Source organism: Genypterus blacodes, unplaced genomic scaffold (genome assembly GCF_046128005.1).
Source record: "Genypterus blacodes isolate CSIRO-AG114 ecotype Tasmania unplaced genomic scaffold, CSIRO-AGI_Gbla_v1 ptg000072l_1, whole genome shotgun sequence".
NCBI lineage: Eukaryota > Metazoa > Chordata > Actinopteri > Ophidiiformes > Ophidiidae > Genypterus > Genypterus blacodes.
The window spans coordinates 2,790,834-2,812,157 of record NW_027466882.1 but is presented as its reverse complement, the minus strand read 5'-3'; positions in this window follow the sequence as shown (position 1 = coordinate 2,812,157).

Genomic DNA, 21,324 nt, shown 5'->3' with positions numbered 1-21,324 from the left:
ATTTTTGAGATGTACTTGGTTGCAATGCAATAACAAGTGGTTGCCATTATATTGCTATGCAGTGGGTGGTTAGTAGGGTGTTCATGGCTACTCTATGTTTTACTAGGGAGTGCCATTCAATTCAATTGAGCTTTATTGAACAAAGATACATGCACTGAGTTATTCCTAGATTCCATTTTTTTTTTATATCAGAGTACCATCAGGGTGGATGCCTTTCCTGTAAACATTTCCTACTATTGTTCTATTATAACTACTGGCTGCCTCAGCAACAATGTCACGGTGACCTGCCAAGATATAATGTTCACTTCCTCTCTAATAATGATTATTGTAGGATAATTAAGCCAAAGACAAAATGTTTACTTACATTATTATATACATAATGCTATTTTCTTCCACACTATGAGATGACCCTGGGTAGTTCATATTCATGGGTTTAATATTAAGAATAATTGAGAAAGATATATCTCCAAATTGCACATAGTGTTTGGTATTAGCCAACATGGTTATGTGAACAAATCATCAACCTGTTTGAATGGACCGTTAATGGTGAATTATTAATTAATCTTAAGTTATTAAACACATACATGACTGAAATGTGTATGTATGTGTGTTTTGTGATCTACATGTAATGTAAAACATTTTAATTTGATCATCTTTATGTTAATTTGAAAGTAGAATACTGCTTTAATATTTTAATGGACAGTAAAATTGAATGGGTTTTGGTATGTGAAAAGCATAATTTCCATTTCAATTATGCAGACAATTATAATTTATTGAGTGATAGGAATTGTATAGCTGTTAATATATTGTAACATTCAAGAGTAGGTAGTGAAAGAAATGCATTAAAATTACAGACTTTTCTGCTGTAGGTGTGTAGTGTGTTTTCACTTTATCAAATATTGCTATCAAAATGGAATAAAAATAATAACTAATAATTAAAGTCATCGGGGAACCAACCCTTTATTTAAAAAGTGAAAAAGATAGCAGATAATTTACCTAAGCCTCAAAGATTCACCATAAATCTTAATTATCAATTAAAATCATGTAATTAATTAATTAATTAATTAATTAATGAATCGACTGGACAGAGCGGTCTGCTGCGCTGAGGGTCCAGTGAGTCCATGATTTGTCCGTTGTGGTTAGCTTTGCTCCAAGTCTTCGGTCCTGGGCTTGAAGAAGTTTGAAAATTGTCTTTATGATGTAGGGGAAAAAGAGAAAGGAAAATCACTCCTCGGTCCACAAGTTGAGTCAGGGTCAGACAAAAGATGAAATCAAACGGAGGTGCAGGCCTTGGAGGTACTGTGTTCTCTGGACCGTAAAATCATGGAGGACATCACAGGCTGTAGGTCATCATTTGACCAATGCAGCGTCAGTAGAGTCTGTGACACTTTCACATCAAGGTGTGAAAGGTGGCTAGGTACCAAGTAGTCTTGAGATTTGTAGTACTTTTGTTGGTTTGTGAACAAAGCAGCATATGGCGCCAGGTTTGGGGCCTTCAGGCTTGGAATGTGAGTATAGGCCCAACACTGCTATTGTAATGTTTATTCGGCACATACGCTTATGCATGTTTTGCCTGTGTATTGACAATACATTTTCCTGGTTTAGTTAGGTTTTATATTTAACAAATAGGTTCCTCTTTGTTCCACTGCTTCCCAATTGTAATTCCTCGGTTTTGATTAGACTTTCTTTCTTATGCGGACAATACTCCATATTGTGTTCCCATGAATCTCAACAATCACACTGGGATCTCCAATCTGTGGTCCTGCCCTTTAGTTTTAAAAGACTGGATGACAAAATGATTCCAGTTCTGAATGTCATTAAAACTGAAATGTTGATTTTATAGCAAAACAAGCAGAGATTGTAACTTAAGAACATTTTAGTGAATTTTGACAATGGTCCCACTCGATGCTCCATAACAGGGAAGTATCTGGGCGTAACATTTAGTTCCAGACTGGACTACTGTAATGTCCTTTTCTCTGTGTTTTTGAAAACACTGCAGCACTCCAGTCTAAAACTCAAAAAACATCAGGCCAGTTCTAGCACAGTGACACTGACTACCTTCCTCTAGCTTATTTACTTACGTTCCAGCGCAAACCTTAAGATCTCAGCAGATAGGCCTACATGCACTCCATAAGTGGCAGACTCTTCATATTTTTAAAACCTGTCTAAGTGTGCACCTCTTCTCAGTATACATTGAGTATTGCAAGCACACCAATGAACAGGAAGCAAAGTCTCTGTTTTGCAGGAGAGTGATTAGCCAACCCAGGTTAAGTTCAGGTCAGTCATTCAATTCAGTCATTCAATTCAACTGTGTTATGTAGCACCAAATCACAACAATTGTTATCTCGAGGCACTTTACATACAGAGCATTTAAAGTAGCCCAACAATCCCCATGAGCAAGCACCTGGCAACAGCGGCAACAAAAAAACTCCCCTTTTACTGGAAGAGACCTGAAGCAGAACTTGGCCCTAGGTAGGTGGGCTTGACCAGTTGGGTTTAGAGAGGAAGAGAAAAAGATAGAGAAAGGAGAGCGAGACAAAAGAGGCACAGCAACAACAATGATAGTACAAGTGTAAATATGACTGATGACATTAGAACTGGGTCTTCATTGCTACAGAATGTGGAATCTGCTAGCAAAACAGGAAGCACTCAAGCGGTTGTGCAAATTTAGCAAATCTAGCATCCGTTCCTCGTCAGCCACAGCCTGTCCCAAAAAATGGGCAGAGAAAACACTCACTCAGGTCATTGGCAGGAAAAACATTTTTAATCAATGATTTTATTATCAAGCACAATCTTGATTTAAGATTTTTAACTGAAACTTGGTTAGGCCAAAATAACAGTGCAGCAGTTTTCATTGAGTCAACTCCTCCCAACTTCAACTGTATTAGTGAGGCTAGAGTGCACAAAAAAGGAGGAAGAGTTGCCATTTGTTTAATGACTCCCTCCAATGCAAGCAGATATCATATGGGAAATTTGCCTCTTTTGAAATGAGCCATGTTCTTAAATATTTACATGCCACTGAAGTACTGTGCAACCTTTTTTGACAGCTTCACTGAACTGCTATCTATAATCTGTATTGATTTTGACTGTATAGTTATTGATGGTGATTTTAACATCCATGTCGACAACCCCAAGGACAGATGGACCAAAGAACGGTGCTGTGTCCTTGATAACTATGGGCTGATTCAGCATGTGACAGAGCCCACACACAACAAGGACACACCCTGGACTTAATTATCTCCAAAGGTCTGAACATTTCTAAGGTTGTGGTGACCGATGTTGCTCTCTCTGATCTTTCCTGTGTTTTCTTTGAGAGCACTATCTCCATGCACACAAATATTCAAACAGAGGTAATCACAACACGTTATATCACTGAAAACACCAGTGAAATATGTGTCCAGAATTTTTCTTCCACACCCACTCTCTCTTGGATGTCAGTTAATGAGCTTGTAGATAACTTTTAGTCCAAAATTACAAATGTTAGCGATGCCATTGCACCCATTAAGGTGAAGACTTTCTCCGGTAAGGAAAGATCTCCAGTGGGAAATGCCACACTGGTCAGAATGGAAAAAAGAGAGTGTTGTAAAGCTGAGCACAGGTGGCGAAAAACAAATCTCCAGGTTCATTATGAAATCTATATCTAAGAGAGACTTCATGCTTATAACCTGGAACTGAGAAAGTTAAGGCAGTCCTTCTTCTCTGATATAATTGCCATAAACAAGAATAATGCATGTGCACCCTTTGCCACTGTGGACAGACTAACAAATCCTTCTGTCTCAGTAGCAACTGAACTTCTATCCACCAGGGCCTGCAATGAATTTGCCTCCTTCTTCACTTACAAAATTCAGAAAATTAGACAAGCAGTCAGTGCCCCCATGTCAGGTACAGGACATGTGTTGCCTTCGTGTCCACCTTAAATCAACTCCAATACCATGACACAATTCTATCCAATAAACCATAAAAACCTAAAGGACATTTTACAACATCTGAATATTCTCTTCCTGCTGCTTGGATATTCTACTAAAAGGCTTTTTCAAAAATGTCTCAAACTGCATGGTCCCAGACCTTCTACAATTTGTAAATGCATCCCTTCTGTCAGGTGTCTTCACCACAGACCCCGAAGACTGCAGTCATCAAACCACTCTTAAAAAAGAATAATCTAGACAAGTTGTTGATGAACAATAATAGGCCCATATCAAACCTCCAGCTCATGAGTAAAAGAATTGAAAAAGCAGTTTTTAAACAGGCAAACAACTTCCTGGCACTAAACAATTGTTTCAATGTCTTCCAGTCAGGTTTTCGAGCACACCACAGCACTGAGACTGCTCTTGTTAAGGTATTCAACGACATCCACTTAAACGCAGACAATGGCAGAATGTCAGTATTGGTATTACTGGATCTCAGTGCTGCATTTGACACGGTTAAACCATATTTAAAAGGCAGGGACTACTTTGTATTGATAGGCAACTACACATCAGTGTTGCCAAGTCCGCTTACTATAAGCGACTTTGGGCTTGTTTTTTTGTAAAGTTGCTTGCAAATCTCATCAGTCGCGAGTTGTGGGGCTTTTGGGCTTGTTTTCTAAACTGTAGTAGCTTATTTGGGCTTGTTTTGCTGCCTGCATGATCCCCGCTTCTCCCAGCTCTCGACTCCACCACGGTCTATGACAACGAGAGACACAAACGCGACACCGCTATAGTTTGTCCTATTCCAAGACCTGTCCACACCCCCGTTTACTGGTTTCCGCCCACACCCACACTCGCAATGCACAACAGACTTAGACTCAGTGATAGGAGGAGTGACAGAGACGATGAGCGGGAAAAGTGGGCCAAATATGGAAAGAAATACAGTAAAGAGTGGGAGAAAGAGAGTGGACTAAAAGAGTGGATACGAGCTCAGGTGGGAGACAACACTAAGGCATTCTGCTGTTTCTGTAAATGCGGGATACGTGCTCACCATGCGGATTTAATTCAGCATGCAGGCACAAAAAAACACAAAATAAACGCTGCCCCTTTCTCTTCCATAAGGCTCACAGACGTTGGTTTCACATCTTCAAAACCAAATGAGACGAATCAAGCAAAAGAGTTAAAAATAGCCACTTACGTAGCCTGCCACACATCAATCAGTGCTGTGGATCATCTTGGTGAACTCATTGGATCTGCCTTGACTGACAAAGACATCAAAATACACCGGACCAAATGCACGGCACTAATCAATCATGCAATTGCTCCATGCATGTTCAAAGACCTCATAAGTGATATCGGAGATGCCCATTATTCACTTGTAATAGATGAAAGCACAGATTTCACATCTGTCAAGCAGCTGTGTGTGGTAATCCGCTACTTCAGTGTTAAACTGAACAAAATTGTGTCAACCTTTTTGGGGCTGGTTGACTTGAATGGTGAAACAGCAGAGGCCATTGCATCCACTCTGACCAGTTTTCTACAGAGCATCGTGCTGGATATCAAAAAATGCATTGGATTAGGTACAGATGGCTGCAGTGTTATGGTGGGGAAGAGAAATTCTGTGTACACAAACCTGCTGCAGAAAAATCCAAATCTTCAGCTGCTCAAGTGTGTGTGCCACTCAATACAGCTGTGTGTAAGCAAAGCAGTTGAGACCCTCCCTCGCAACATTGAATACTTGGTCTCTCATTCTCACAACTGGTTTTCACACAGTGCCCTTCGCCATCGGGGGTATGCAAAGATCTACAGCCTTATCAATCCCGTTGAAGTCCCTTTGATGCTTATACAGATGTCATGTACACGATGGCTTTCCATCCATGACTGTTGTTCACGCATACTCCAGCAGTGGGATGAACTAAAGCTTCACTTTCAGCTAAGCAAAGATGTTATGATGCTGAAATCCTGCACAAGATGTACAGTGATCCCATGAACAAACTGTATCTTCAGTTTCTAATGCCATTTCTGCAAGAATTCAACACGATCAACAAGCTATTTCAGCAGGACAGGGGTAATCCATTCAAAATGCTGGAATGTTTGCTTCTTTTCTTTCGCTCCCTCATCTCCAGAGTGGTGAGGCCTGAAAAAATCCCCACATCAGACGAACAACTGCTTGAAATCAATTTAACAGACCAAAGTGTTTTGTTGCCCATGGGTGCAATTTGTTATGGGCTTACCTTCACAATTGCACTTGAGGATGCAAAAATTGAGAGTACTATCAAGAGGAATATGAAGAGCCGGTGCCGTGACTTCTTGGTGGAAGCATGCAGACAAGTGCAACAGAGACTTCCAGCTATGGGAATCTATGACTGTGTTCAGTCCAAGTGTCATTCTGTCACAAACAAAACAACAACTCAGGTCACTGTCACTTCTGAAACTATTATCAGGCGATCTTGGAGCTCTTGACACACAGTATCAGGCTGTTGCTTACCACCCATGGACAAACAACGAGGACATCCAGGCAGCAGCGGAGACCAGGCTTTCAGAGAGCTTGCCCTCTTTGCTCTGTCATTGCTTGCGATGCCTTTGAGCAATGCTGATGTAGAACGAGCATTTTCACAAATTAACTTGGTCAAATCCAAACTGAGGAACAGAATGGGACAGGAAACACTCACTTCACATAAAATATGGACTGAGAAGACAAGGTATATGCTGCAAAGACTTCATCCCAAGCAAGGAGATGCTCCAGCGCTTTAACAGGAACATGTACTCTGTGGGAGGAACATCAGGGAGCAGAGAGACAGATGCAGATGAAGACAGTGACGATGGATTGTAGTTAAGGTAAATGCTGTTCTTACATCTTTTTATTTGTGCCGTGATAAATGCTGATGTCTGGGTGTGCGATTTCTGTGTTACAGGGGGCCAGACCTGATGTTGAAGCATGGAGGACGGGACATTTGTTTTATTTACTTTCCATTTTACACGTTGCTTGTTTGGTTCAGAATTTAAAAGCTCACATTTTCCAGTTTTTATATTGACTGTAATTTATGTTAATTTTCTGTTACTTATTCAGTAGGCATATATATTTTCTTTATTTTTTTATGATCCTGTTGGCGTCTGCTGACCTCACCCTGCTGCCCGACAGCAAAGAAAAATTGCAATGATTGGTATAACATCCTCATCCTCATGCATACATTGAAGGACCGGAGTCTTCTCAGGGAGTAGAGTCAGCTCTGGCTGTCAGTGTTCTTTGTCCAGTCGAGATTGTTGTCCAAGTGGACTCCCAGTCACAGTCACCCCATTGATTTACACAGGTGTGGGGGGTGACTTCCTCCTATAGGGGTCCACCAGCAGCTCCTTCGTCTTGTCAGTGTTGAGCTGCAGGTGATTCAGCTCGCAGCACTCAATGAAGGAGTCAACGAGGCCCCTGTACTCCTCATCCTTCCCCTTGTTGATGCAGCCTACTATTGCAGAGTCATCTGAGAACTTCTGCAGGTGGCAGGACTCAAACAGAATTGGAAGGCTGAGGTGTACAGGATAAATATTAATGGTGATAGGACCACACCCTGTGGGGCCCCCGTGTTGCTCACCACAGTGTCAGACACACATCCCTGCAGTCCAACAAACTGTGGCCAACCAGTCAGATAGTCCACTATCCAGGAAACCAGGGATGAGTCTGCTTACTCCCAAGAAGGACAGTGTTGAATGCGCTGGAGAAGTCAAAGAACATGACTCTCACAGTGCTGCTGGGTCTGACCAAAAGAGCATAAGCACGGTGAAGCAGGAGGGTTGATAGCATCCTCTACTCCCAGTTTTGGCTGGTAGACAAACTGGAGAGGGTCCAATGATGGTTTGATCCGGGGGCGAAGGAGTGACAGGACCAGCATCTCCAAGGACTTCATCAGGTCGGACGTCAGCGTCAGCAGTCTGTAGGAGAGGCAGGAGCTCAGTGGGTAGAGCTTCTGCTTGGGAACCGGAGGGTCGCCGGTTCGAGTCCCTGGTGCCAGGAAAACACCAAGCCGGCAAGACAAAGGAGATGGGGACTACAGGAAATGGCAGAAGGCCCCATTCACATCAACAGGTAACATTTGAGTCCTTGTGAAGCCATGTCTCTGTGAAACACAAAACACTACTCTCACGCTACACCCACTGAGTCCTCACCAAGACCGCTGGCTCGTCCATCTTGTTAGCTAGCTCATGTTCCCAATGGTAATGGAAGGGAGATGTGGTTTATATCTCCGTTTCTTCTCCCAGAGTTTAACTCCAGCCTTACATCTCCTCTACTTCCTCTCCAGCTCCTTGGGGATTACTCTTACATCGACTCGTTATGTAGATCGTGCCATACCAAGCCAAGTCGAGCAGACTACAGCTCCAATCTGGCAACAGCACACACAGCACTACTGCTTCTGTACAGCCTGCAGAGGTAACAGTACCTAACGTCAAGGTCGTCATGCATTCAGATGCAAAGGAGCCACCTATATTTAGAGGTGATGTCTCAGACAAGTTCACCATCCATAAATGGGAAAACCTCATGACTTTATATATAAGAAAGCGAGCCGTCCCAGTTCATGAGCATTCACAAGAAATATTAGCAAGGCTGATGGGCAAAGCAGGGGATGTAGTGAAGATAAAGCTGCGTAACAACACATCTATCGACCATGTTGCATATCCTCATATGGTGTTTGACATTCTGAAACAACATTTTAGCACGTTGACATACTCGAGCATGCCCTTGGCAGACTTTTACAACACACTTCCTATGTCAGGTGAAGATGCGATGGAGTATTGGATATGGCTAAATAAAACAGTGGATGTGGCAGATGAATGCCTGAAGAGGCAAGGTTGCAGCATAGATTTCCCTGGCCAAGAGGTCAGTATGATGTTATCAAACACTGCCCTGACAAGTCTCTCACTAGTGTTTTCAAGTTTAAGTCAGCAGAGAAATGGTAAGCTTGTGAGATACAAGAAAGGATTGATGAGCACATGCTAAAGAAGAAAACCCAGGCTGCATCTACTAGGCCAATTAAGCCAAGCACAATAGGGCATGAAGTGCATTCAGTGTCATGTGCATATGGTCAACGATGCTCCCATCTTGAACAACGCAGTGACATCATTACATTACATTACAGTCATTTAGCAGACGCTTTATTCCAAAGTGACTTCTAATTATTGCAGGGCAGCCATTATTCGGCGCCCTGGAGCAGTTTGGGGGTTTGGTGCCTTGCTCAGGGGCACCTCGGCAGTGCCCTGGAGGCAAACTGGCAACTCACCAGCTACGAGTCCACTTACTTGGTCCATACAGGACTCGAACCTGCGACCCTCCGGTTCCCAAGCAGAATCCCTACCGACTGAGCTACTGCCACCCCATCAGTGGGGCCTCAGCACCACCAACTGCTAATATTGACAATTACTGCATGAGGAGTTTAGTGGGCTTGTTGGACAGACTTGTCACACAACAAACACAAGTTCCGGCTACATTTAGTGCTCAGGCTGCAGTGCCTCACTCATTTCGGATGGTGTGCAGGGTTTGTGGGACTCCTGATCACTCAACATTGTCTCACTGTAGGCAGGAGAACAGATGTCTGAAGTGCCTGTCCCCTGGTCATTGGAAGAGGGACTGTCTTCAACAAACCAGCTAGTGCCGCTTCCAATCCACCAGCAGTTCTGGTGGACAAAACCAACAGTTAAACTAGAAAACCCACACCCTGGGAGGGGCGGTGTGGGTAAAGTGGACAAAACCCTTTCTGATACCTAGCTAAAACTACAAAGAAAGCTGCGCCAAGGCACCAAAAGGGTCCAAAATAGTCATACAAGCTACTCTGAAAGTCCAAGCTTTCAGTGAGCTGTTCTATTTTCCTGTCCTTGTGAATAACAGTTTGCAGTAAATAGGTATGTTGGATTCTGGCTCTATGGCATGCAGCATCAGCGAACATGCAGTGGGGAAACTCAGCTCTGCTGGTGTACTTTCTGAAAAACAACATTCTGAAGAAAAAAATGTTTTGATTGGCTGTGGTGGTCTGCAGACCTGGCCTGAGGGCTTTTATGACTTGGAAATGGAGCTTTATGGTGTTCGCTGTGTCTTGCCTACTTTGGTTGTTCCTGGTCAACGCGACAATCTCATGGGCTGTACTGTCATCAAACATCTTATTCATGCCCCGAAGAGTGGCAATGACTACTGGGATATTGCATCTAGACATGAGCATCATTCTGATCCTGAAATCGAGCAGTTCTTGTCAATGTTCACCAATGTCGAACGCTGGAGAGGGAGTAATGTTCCTGAGCAAATAGGCACTGTCAAGCTCACCCAAGGAGTGACGCTTCTACCCTGCCATGAACACTTGGTCTGGGGCAGACTCCCCACCAGTGTGCCTATTTCACCTAGCAGCACTGTAGTAGAACCAACTAACTCCAAAGCCATGCCACAAGGTGTTGGGGTGATAGGTGGGTGCCTATGACAGTTGTGAACCCATCTAACAAGGCCATCACACTGAAGAGAAATTGTAAATTGGCTGACGTGTTCCCATGCTTGGCAATTGAAGATCTGGATGTTTTCCAGGGCCTACAAGTTGCAGATGAACCACAATCTGGTTCAGAGAAACATGAGTCTAGCACAGAGGACAAGCAGTCTGATGCCTCTTCTAGCATTGGCTCTGCTCAGTTGGCCAAAAGTCTGCCAGAGTCGGTCCTTGGTGACATCAATTTAGGCTAGAGTCAGGTTAGCGAAGCCTGTAAGTCTCAGCTTAGGCAGCTGCTAATTGAATAACAAGACATCTTTTCAAAAAGACACACTGGACTGTGGATAAGTTAGAGGGTAAACACACCGCATTCGTCTCACTGATGATAGGCCTTTTCGCTTGCCATTTTCGTTCCTCCAGCCCATTATCTTTTTTTTTTGCAATTTGTTTTTATTGAAGCAGACATTGTACATGACATCGTGCATACAGGTGTAGGATATTTTGGAGATTGTTTTTTTATAGAGAAAGAGGGGAAAGAGGAGAGAGAGATAGAGAGAAGGGGGGAAGGTTGTGTTATCCCTACTATTGTTGTTGAACTTTATACATAGATCCTGAGGTAGAGTACAAGTGGACTGGAGTTGCAATGATGTCACAGGGTACACACAGAACTTACAGGATGATGTCAAACAGCAATGTAGGCTAGTACAACTCGCATCATAGGTTGTGATAGAGAGAGAGAGAAATAGGGGAGATCAAACAGGAAAGAAAAGATCCAGAGAGAGGACATCCCACCCCAAAACCCCACCCAACCCCACAGTCACACAACCCGGTCCTGTACTGCCTAAAATGCAAAATAAAATAAAAGGAACTGGTCTGTGTTCTGGTAATTAGTCACTGGTCTGGTATAGCCTGTAGATCTGTGAAATAGGAGAGGAAAGGTTGCCATCTGTGATAGAATTTATCAGTGTGGTTCCTCATAGTGCATTTGATTTTCTCGAGTCTAAGAAAGTACATTGTATCCTCAAGCCATTGCCAAATAGAGGGAGGGGTGAGGGATTTCCAATGTAAGGGCAGGCGTCGTCTCCAGCCCATTATCAAAAAGCTAAGGCAGGTTCTCACTGATATGGAGGAAAAGAAGATTATTAGGAAATCCTCCAGTGAGTATGCTCCAGTGAGAAGGACGGAGGGTTGTGGTTTTGCACCGACTTCAGGTGGTTGAATGCTCGAACCATGAAAGACGCCCACCTCTTGCCCCACCAGTCTGACTGTCTGGCTGCTCTTGGTGGCAACTGTGTCTAGCACAATGGATCTCACTTCTGGCATTTTCAACATCCCGATGCACGAAGACGACACGAAGTACACAGCTTGGGCGGCAGTAGCTCAGTCGGTAGTGCTTCCGCTTGGGAACCGGAGGGTCGCCAGTTCGAGTCCCTGCCAAGTTGCCCCTGAGCAAGGCACCGAACCCCCAACTGCTCCCCCCTCTGTAATGGGTGGTAATGTAAAGTAAGTTTCTTTGGATAAAAGTGTCTGCAAAATGACCGTAATGTAATGTAATGCTTTCAGGACTCCCCTTGGACTTCATGAGTACAATCGCATGCCGCAGGGTCTGTGTAACTGTGTAACAGTCCAGCATCGATACTTCGATGAGCCATTTATCTTGTCAGTTGATGCCTCTTTGGATGGACTAGTGCAGTACTCTCTCAGTTGCCCAAAGGAGAATCCAAAGCCAGACCTATTGCTTTTTTCGAGTAAGACCCACAGCGGAAATATCCAGCTCATAGGCTGGAGTTTTTAGCCCTGAAGTGGAGTGTATGTGAAAACTGTCTGGACAGATAATAGCCCGCTTACTTACCTTCTAACAAAACCGAAGCTTGACGCATGTAAAATCCGCTGGGTATCTAAACTTGCATCGTACTCCTTTGATCTCAAACACCTACCCTGAAAGGGAACGTGGTGGCAGATGCTTTGAGTGGCGATCCCTTCGCAAAAATCCATTGGCCGGAGGCTGCTTAAGGAGCCTTATTCTACTCTGATTCAGGAAGCCAAAGAGGTCCAAGAAGATTCTGTGCAAGATGTTTTCAGGGTCAGTTGCCAGTTTCAGATCCAAAGAGCAGCAAACCATCAGATACTCGAGGGGGGGTGTGATACAGCCGAGATAAAGGCTCTTTGTCAGGCCCACTGTGACTGGGTTGATGCAGCGTAGTCCAGAGCACTCTGTTTGGTTCAGCGTGTCCAACAGTTATCAAGCGGTCAGGATGTATTGCCCATGTTCTCTGCTCAGGAGCTCCAGACAAGCCAAAATTTAGATCCTGGCATCTCAAGGGTGTTACCCTTCATTACCGCTGGGAAACGACCATCTAGACAAGAAAAGCAGGGTGCTGACTCAAAGGTTCTCAGGTTGTTCAAGCAGTGGGAGAGGTTAGAAGTCCGTGATGGTGTTTTGTACAGAGTGGTAAGGGATCCTGTGTCTAAATAAAGAAGATTCCAATACGTGTTGCCTCAGAGTCTTAGGGACAGAGCATTAGCAAGTATCCACGATCTGGCAAGTCATCAGGGTCAGGACCGTACTCTCTCGCTAGCAAGGCAACGTTTTTTTCTTGCCTGACATGGAAAAGGATGTACGGATATATGTCAGATGTTGTCAGAGATGCATAGTCTGTGGATGTCCTAGTGGTCACTGACCATTACACCAAACTCACCCATGCATTCCCTTGTACCAATCAAACAGCTAAGCAGGTGGCCAGAAAGCTTTGGGATCATGTGTTCTGTGTTTATGGTTTTCCAGAGAGGATACATTCTGATCAGGGCACCAATTTCGAGAGCAACTTGATCGCAGAACTTCTCCGGTTGGCTGGTGTTTCAAAGTCCCACACAACAGCCTATCATCCAATGGGCAATGGGGGAACAGAGCGCTTCAATCGCACCTTGGGTAGTATGCTCCGTGCCCTTCCCCTCAAGGAGAAACATCAGTTGCCACGACATATTCAGACTCACGTTTGCTTATAGCGCAATGGCTCATGAGACCATGGGATATGCACCCTTTTTCCTTATGTTTGGGCGTGTTCCTAGACTGCCAGTCGATGTTATATTCAAACAGGTCTTGAATCACCCTCGAGTGGCGGACTACAACTCATATGCCAAGTCTCTGCTTTCCTGCGTGAAAGGTGCTATGAAAATTGCCCAGAAACACTCTTCCTCTGAGCAGCAACACCAGGCCAGGCAGTACAACAAGCGTGTCAAAGGAACCCACCTGTTTGTGGGAGATCATGTCTTAGTGGCAAATAAGGGAGAACGAGGAAAGAAAAAGTTGGCTGACAAAAGGGAGGATGTAGTGTATTCAAGGATCCATGTGTATAAGATACGGGATTCAGTGGGACACACAAGAGTGGTGCACAGGAACCTCTTGCTGGTGGGCCACCTTTTTGCCGCTCCCTGAGATGGATCAAGACGGGCATGTACATGCAACCAATCTGTCATGGGAGAGTCAGGACTCTGACCAAGAAGACTGTGACTGTGCTGATGAAACGGTTTCAGCATCGGGAGTGCCGACCCAAGATGATGGTGCACAGGACTTAGACATGAGTTGTTGGATTCAGAAGAGCTAATCCAGTCTAGTCCAGTACTCAGTCCTGCAGGTGCCATTGCTGTTCCATCTATATCACTAGCACCACAGGCTGACACTACAGTTCACACAGACTCACATGCACCGGCCTGCTAGCCATGTTAAGACACGTGCAGGTAGATTAGTGAAGTCAGTAAACAAACTGATAGAATTGATGGTTCAGAAACCATTTCTAAGGGGTCCAAAAGTTTTATTTTCATAGTGGTTCTCAATCCCTTCTTGCTTATTTTGAGAGGAAAGCTTAATACATGTACGTGTACACTTTTTTTTGTTAAGCTTTTGGAGAAGTTTTTTTTGTTTTTGTTTATGAGCAAATGTCTACAGGACAAGGTTTTCTAAGGGCCAAGTGTTTTGGGATTAAGAGACCTGGTCAACCTCAACCTTTCTTCCCCGAACCTTGTTTGTGAGGTAACTTTTCAGTTGACGATGTGGACTAGGTCTTCTTTTCACTTCACAGGGTGTATGTAACCAGGTTAAAATTGTAAATATGTAAATATGCACCTGTTACATTTGACAAAAGAAAAGTGTCTGAGAGCTCCTCATGTTTTACATTATTAGTAACATTTGTCCACATGGCTGATTCTCCACTCAAACAAGCTGAATAAGCGTCTTTAGAACATTTTGATATCCAACAGTCACACTTTGTATCAAAATGCACTTCAATTCAGCAACATGAGCTACTTTTTTTTCTGTATACATTCAGTGTCAAGCTCACACTAATGAATTCACATCATACTAATCTCAAAGAAAACAAAACAATGTTATTACTGATTTTACTAATACTTTACCTTCCATATTTTACATTTGTCTGTCCACATATCAGGCACAATGTCCATTCACATTCCCTGTAATTCAGAGAATTCCCTGTATTTCCTATATCATCTGTACTTCACATGCATTCAGTCTGTTCAGATGTTAATGAGATGACAGTGAGTGTGGTACTGTTTTCATGAGGAACTAATATTGTTTTGGAATGTTCTTGCAGTGAAGCACGTTTTTTTGTCGTACAGTTTTGGAATGGACAACGATCCTTGTCTGTCCTCAGGTGACTGGACAAGCCAAATCACAACATCCTTTAAAAATGAACAAAACCTTTCTTTCAAAAGAATGTGCAGGAAATAATTTATGGGGGGATTTAATATGGAAACACTGCAGCAGTGTTCGATCCACCATCTCTTTCTAACTTTCAGGTCAACAGTAAAAGGATGTGACCCACAGATTAACTTATCTACCTGAATTCAAGTTTCATGTTCACTGACTGCAATGAGTGGCTTCATTCCAGGATGAATTATGCTTTTGATAAACAGGATGAGCACTACTGCAAGGCTGTAAAGAAAAAACAGAACATTTGGTATGAATAAAACACTGTTGAAGCACACACTTCATATGGGATATTTTATTAAGAAAGCCAATCACAATACCACAGGCTAGCTTCATGTAGCAAAGTAAACAGTGATAATTAAAGTTAAAGAATAACCTAATAACCAAAGCAATTCTCCTGTAAAATGTGTGTGTGATATAAATGTCTTTCTTAATGCTATATTATGTATGTGTGATTCTTCTTTTTTTTTTCAACAATATGAGATGACTGAATGTAGAACTCACTCCTCCCACTGCAGGACATCCTATTGTCATTAGTTGGAGAGGACATTAAAGAGGAAAGACATGCAGAGCTGGTAGACAGATGTGAGAAACAGCAGGGAATGAGACAGGGCTGAAAAAGGCTAGATAATTGCCTTTACAAACTCCTTGATAGATGAGGTGATTTGAAGCACGTGATAAGTTATTTAGATTCTAACTGGGTGTGAAGAGAGTAGGAATGTTTTGTGAAAAGTCACAGCATCCAGCTAATGAATTGTAACCTCTTTCTATATTGTGTACATTTGATGTTTCAAATAAAACATTGACCAATATCTGACGAATAGAGATTTGTGTTATTGAAGTTAAATGATGCTCAATTTTCCATCTTATATCTATAACTGTAATGGGAGGCATTCATATTAAAACTGAAAATTCACGTTAATTAAGTGAATTTAGGCTGGAGGAAATGGGGATTCATAAAGCACAGTGCCAGTTATAATATGTTGTTAAAATTGAAAACAATGTCACATAACCATGTCCCCTCATTCATGAATGCCTGTTTATACCTGGCCAATTAATTTGATTATTGATTTATTTAACTGTGAAATTGATCTGGTCTCTAATGCATACTGGCGGAGCTTTGCCTTTTCCAACCTCACTCCCCTCTCTGTGTTTCTGTGTCTCACAGACATACATACAACCTTCATCGGACCTCCTGCCCCATTACATAGTTACATATGCAACATATATACGTTGCATAAGCTCTGAGGGTTGAAAATGGATACATAATTATAACATACACCAATATTAGAAATTCTCTGTTTGCAACAAAAGGGACAAAAGAGACACGTGTTTTAAGCCCTTGAATTGCCAACTTTGTTTATTTTTTGATAATAATTTAGTATATGGAGGAAAAATTAACATTAACTATTATTCCCTCGAAGGACACGCAGACATGAGTGGTTTTCTTGCTAATGATCAATTTACAGCCTTCTCTCCAAGACCACCATCCAAATCCACTTTGAAAACTAAAACAACACAGGCACACAATATTGACGAGGAATATATACAATGTTAGCTTAACATAAGGTTTTCTTGCTAATGATCAATTTACAGCCTTCAATTTACAGCCTTCTCTCCAAGACCACCATCCAAATCCACTTTGAAAACTAAAACAACACAGGCACACAATATTGACGAGGAATATATACAATGTTAGCTTAACATAAGACCAGTATGCACAGCATGTGGAATAACATTTTACCAAAGTAAAACAAAACAAACAAAACAAGTACCTTGTTGGCTGCATGCTACAAAAAAGGAAGAGATTTAACTAAAACCGTTTCTATGAAAATTAAATTTTGATGTAACCAGCATAAACCTTCACTGGTGCTGACCGTGTTTGCTGGCTGCTTGCAGATGTTGCTTACTCATGAGAGAGCAGCCCAACGAGAGTTGCATGTGAACTTTAGCTGAGACTTCAAAATATTAGTACTTTTACTTGTATTAAATAAAATTATATATAAATAAGAAATGCCACTTAAATAACCATGTGTGAACCAAGTAACCAAATAAAGTCAATTATTCAAAGAATATAATGGCCACAGTTTCAAAACTGTACAAAACCAATCAGTAGGACACAATAGTTACATGTCCAAATTATGTAATATACGAACAATTAGACCAGAATATCAGTTGAGAGAGTTGTACCTCATTGGTTGTTGTGAGACTACACTGTTTCATAATAAGCTGTTATTCTTTGCACACTTTGCACTCAAAACACAGGGTCCTACTGTGCATTGAAATACTTTGTGACGTGGCAACAGCAGAAGCATATTGAAATTAAATTTAGTGCAATTTGTGCAAAGAGGTTGGAGCCAATAATGTGCTCCACTGTTGTTACCACCCACCGTCAGGCCACCACTTGGGGCCTGCCCGACAGGAAGTCCAGGATCCAGTTGCAAATGGAGTTGTTAAGACCCAGGATCCTTACATCCCAGGCGGGCCAGGACGGGGTTGTGTGACTGCGGGGTTGTGTGACTGTGGGGTTGGGTGGGGTTTCTGGGTGGGATGTTCTCTCTTTGTTTTTTGTTTTTTTCTGCTTCTCTCTTCTCGCTATCACAACCTATGATGCGATTTTTACTAGCCTACATTGCTGTTTGACATCATCCTGTAAAACTGTATTTACCCTATGACATCATTGCAATTCCACTCTACTTACAACAATAGTAGTGATAATACAACCTTCCTTCTTTCTTTCTCTCTATCTTTCTCTCTCCTCTTCCCCCTCTTTCTATTAGTCAGGGGGCCAATCCTGAAAAGGGCTTCCGTTAAGACTTTTGCCAACCTATTTTTTTTAGTTAGAAGACACCCAAAGGTAAGATATTAGGGTGGTTGTCAAGCTGAAATGTTTTTTGGGGGACTTTTACAAGCAATTTCAGGACAATTTTTAGGTTTCCTGCTCAACACGACATGCCACCAATCAATGTTGAATATCTCCACAACCACAAGGACCATATACATAAAGAATGAACATTTATTGTACAGTTTAGGAGAAAACAGAACTAGAACATGAAAAAATCAATCTCCGCCTAAAGAGAACCCGTTTTCAAAGTGAATATCAGCTTGGAAACATAACATAGTATCCCAAAACCTCTATCAATCAGTACCCCTATACACAAGTTATAATACTTAAATGTCCAGGTGAAAATGTAGAATTCTAGATGGTGGTCTATGCTATTTGACTACATTAATGTACCAGGTTATAACACAAAATATATTTAATTGACATATCACTATAGTTATTAATTCCATCCTAATATAACTGCTTTCTCACTTGTTTAGGGTTAGGGGTTAGTAACTAACTATAGTAACTATTTTTTTCCCCATCCAAGCAGTGGCACTCAGGTAGGCAGCCAACAGGACCATGTCTGAGTCCTGGTCAGGGACACGGAAGAAGAGTTTACTGTTCTGATACTTCATACCTTAGCAATACAAAACATGCATTACCCCAAAGGGCACAATATAAATCTAATCTACAAAACAGGAAAAACAATATCATGCCAAACAATCTGAAACAATACAGTTGCATATAATGTGGCAACACTCCATAATAATGATGTGAGTACCTGAGTATTCTTGCACCAAGCTGCACAGGCACACCCACATGCCCCACTGCAAAATATTCCACTTTTTCCACATCGACACAGCCTGGTACTGCACTGATTTCCACTTTCCTTGCATCCACAACTCCAAGTATCTGGCCTGTACAGGTTCTTGGTTAAAAGCTGGGGGACAAGCCTTCCATCCGTCATGAGCCAACCACAACTGGTCGGTGAGGGCAACTGTGGATGGGTCACTAGTGACCGTTTCCAAACCTTTGTTTGATAATGAGCCCGCATGAGGTGCAGAGACAAGGCATCCTGAGTTGGTGGAAAAGTGTCCACATTGGCTTTCACTCCTAAATAGGGCACAGCGAACTTCATGCATTGAAGTGCTGGTCGTTTTTGGATGATAAAGTTTGCAGACAAACTGTTCTGCTGAGGATAGAAAAGCTGGGATTGGTACTTCATCCTCACCAAAGTTGTGGAAAAGATGAGGGCACTGCTGGAACTCTTTCCACGCCGTCCTATTTCCTATTCAAGTGAACTGACTGGTAGTGTCACATACAGTGATGGCATGGAATGCCAACAGACCCTTCAGAATCTCATTTGATATTGTAATATCATGCCCTTTAATGTAGTGTGGTTTCTTGGCAGTTCCTGTTTTCATCCAAATTTCTGGGCTCAGCAGGGTATGCAAACACAAGAAGCAACAACAGTACATCTGTGTCTCTGCACTGAATGATGAGCCTCTCATACCCTTTGGTTGTGGCATCAACAGCATGTGGCAATATGCGGGTATCTGCTTCTTCGTGTGCAGCCCGTAGGTGGGAAACATCAATCCCAGCTGCCGATGCCTTTTTCAGCAGTCTCATTTGTGATGCCTACCAATCCCCCAGCAACCTTTCCGGTTTTGTTGATGTGCTGAAGGCAAAGATCAAAAGGCACCTCGTTGAAGCTGTGTTTGGCCACCATCTAGGAAGCCCTGGTAGACCCATGGTGCTGTCTGTGCCAGATGTTATGTCTGCTGTGAATACAGCACCCCATCTTGTGCAGTGGATGTGATCATATGCAGCAAACCAGGGAATCATGCTCTTGAAGGCCATCATGTAAAGCTTCCAGTCACCACATCTTAGTGCCCTTGTGAATGCCAGGAGAATAGACACAAGGTCCATGTATTGTCGCCAGAAGGTAAATGTTGGTTTGTTTTCATTAGCCTTGTCAAACTCAGCAAGGAGATCCTGAACCTCTCCAACTTTCAAACAAGATCTTCACAGCATGCTGCAGCTGCCTCAATTTCTCCACATCGTATGTGTTCTGAGAGTGCATCTGCCAACTCAAAGCAACTTTTGTCTATTGTGCTATCATTGTCATCCACCCATTGCACACAGGTTGGCCACAATATTCTCCTAAGTGCTTTAAAGGCAAGTTTGTGTGCACAGGCTACACGGTTCCATCCTTTTCCCTTCATGATGTTTTCAGGTGTGTTCTTTCCGAACACACCAGTTTCTTCAAGAATGTCCCTCAGTCCAGAATCAGCAAGATGCTGGCCAATGAACTTTGAAAAATTAATCTGCACATGAAAGCCACCCAAGAGAATAATAATATCCTCATACTCTTTTTGGTGGTGCCACTGAAGCATCTTTGCTTTGCAGTAGAGCTGCTCATCAAAGGTTATGATTGTGTACCTTTGGCCCAGTTTTGTATTCATAGTCATTTAGTGGCAGTTCACTGTCCAAATTGTGTCATAGTCATGTGCTGGAGAATTTATGATAGACATCATTCCAGCTTCTGTTTTTGGGTGATCTGATTTTAAAACAAGGTGGTTGAAGCCACTCCAAGATGGAACAACCTGACCATCTGTCTTTTGTAGTCTGCATATAATCGAGGCAAGATCTTGGTTCTTTGATTGTTTAGTTAGTTGTGTGTCTGAATAAATTGGGTCGACACCTAATGTGATCATTTTCTTCACTGGATCTGCTGCCTCATGCCAAATCACAGCTGTGCTGACATAACAGTGCCCCTTGTGGTGTGATACTCTTGTGGTATTTATTGATTATTCTTTTTCTAAGATCACACTCGCACATAACTTGGATTATATTACACATTTGCCCAAAATTACAGGAGGTAACATGGAAGAAAGAGAAAGCACTTTGGGGGAAAAAAAACTATTTTACCACTTTCAAGAATATAGTGCTAAAATGGACAAAAGAAACATTTTCTAAGCTGACAACCTGGCTAGAGCATATGTTAATGGGTTAAATATTAATACTGGATAGGTTGTATGCTTGTACCAAAAAGTGTCCAACAAATATTTTATATCAGTTTTGGCACCCTGACTATATATAAAAAATGATCTCCAAAATATCCTACGAATGTATGCGCAATGTCATGTACATTGTTTGCTTTAATAAGACAAATTGCAAAAAAAAAAAAAAAAAAAAAAGACTCAGGGTCCTGGGCTTGGAGACTAGCTTGGCGGGCACAATTGTGTTGAATGCTGAGCTGCAGTCTACAAACAGCATCCTCACGTATGTGTCCACCTTATCCAGGTGGGAGAGGGCGGTGAGCACAGTCAGGGCAATGGCGCCGTCGGTGGATCTGTTTCGCCGGTAGGCGATATGAAGGGGGTCCAGGGTGTCAGGGAGGGTGGAACAGATGTG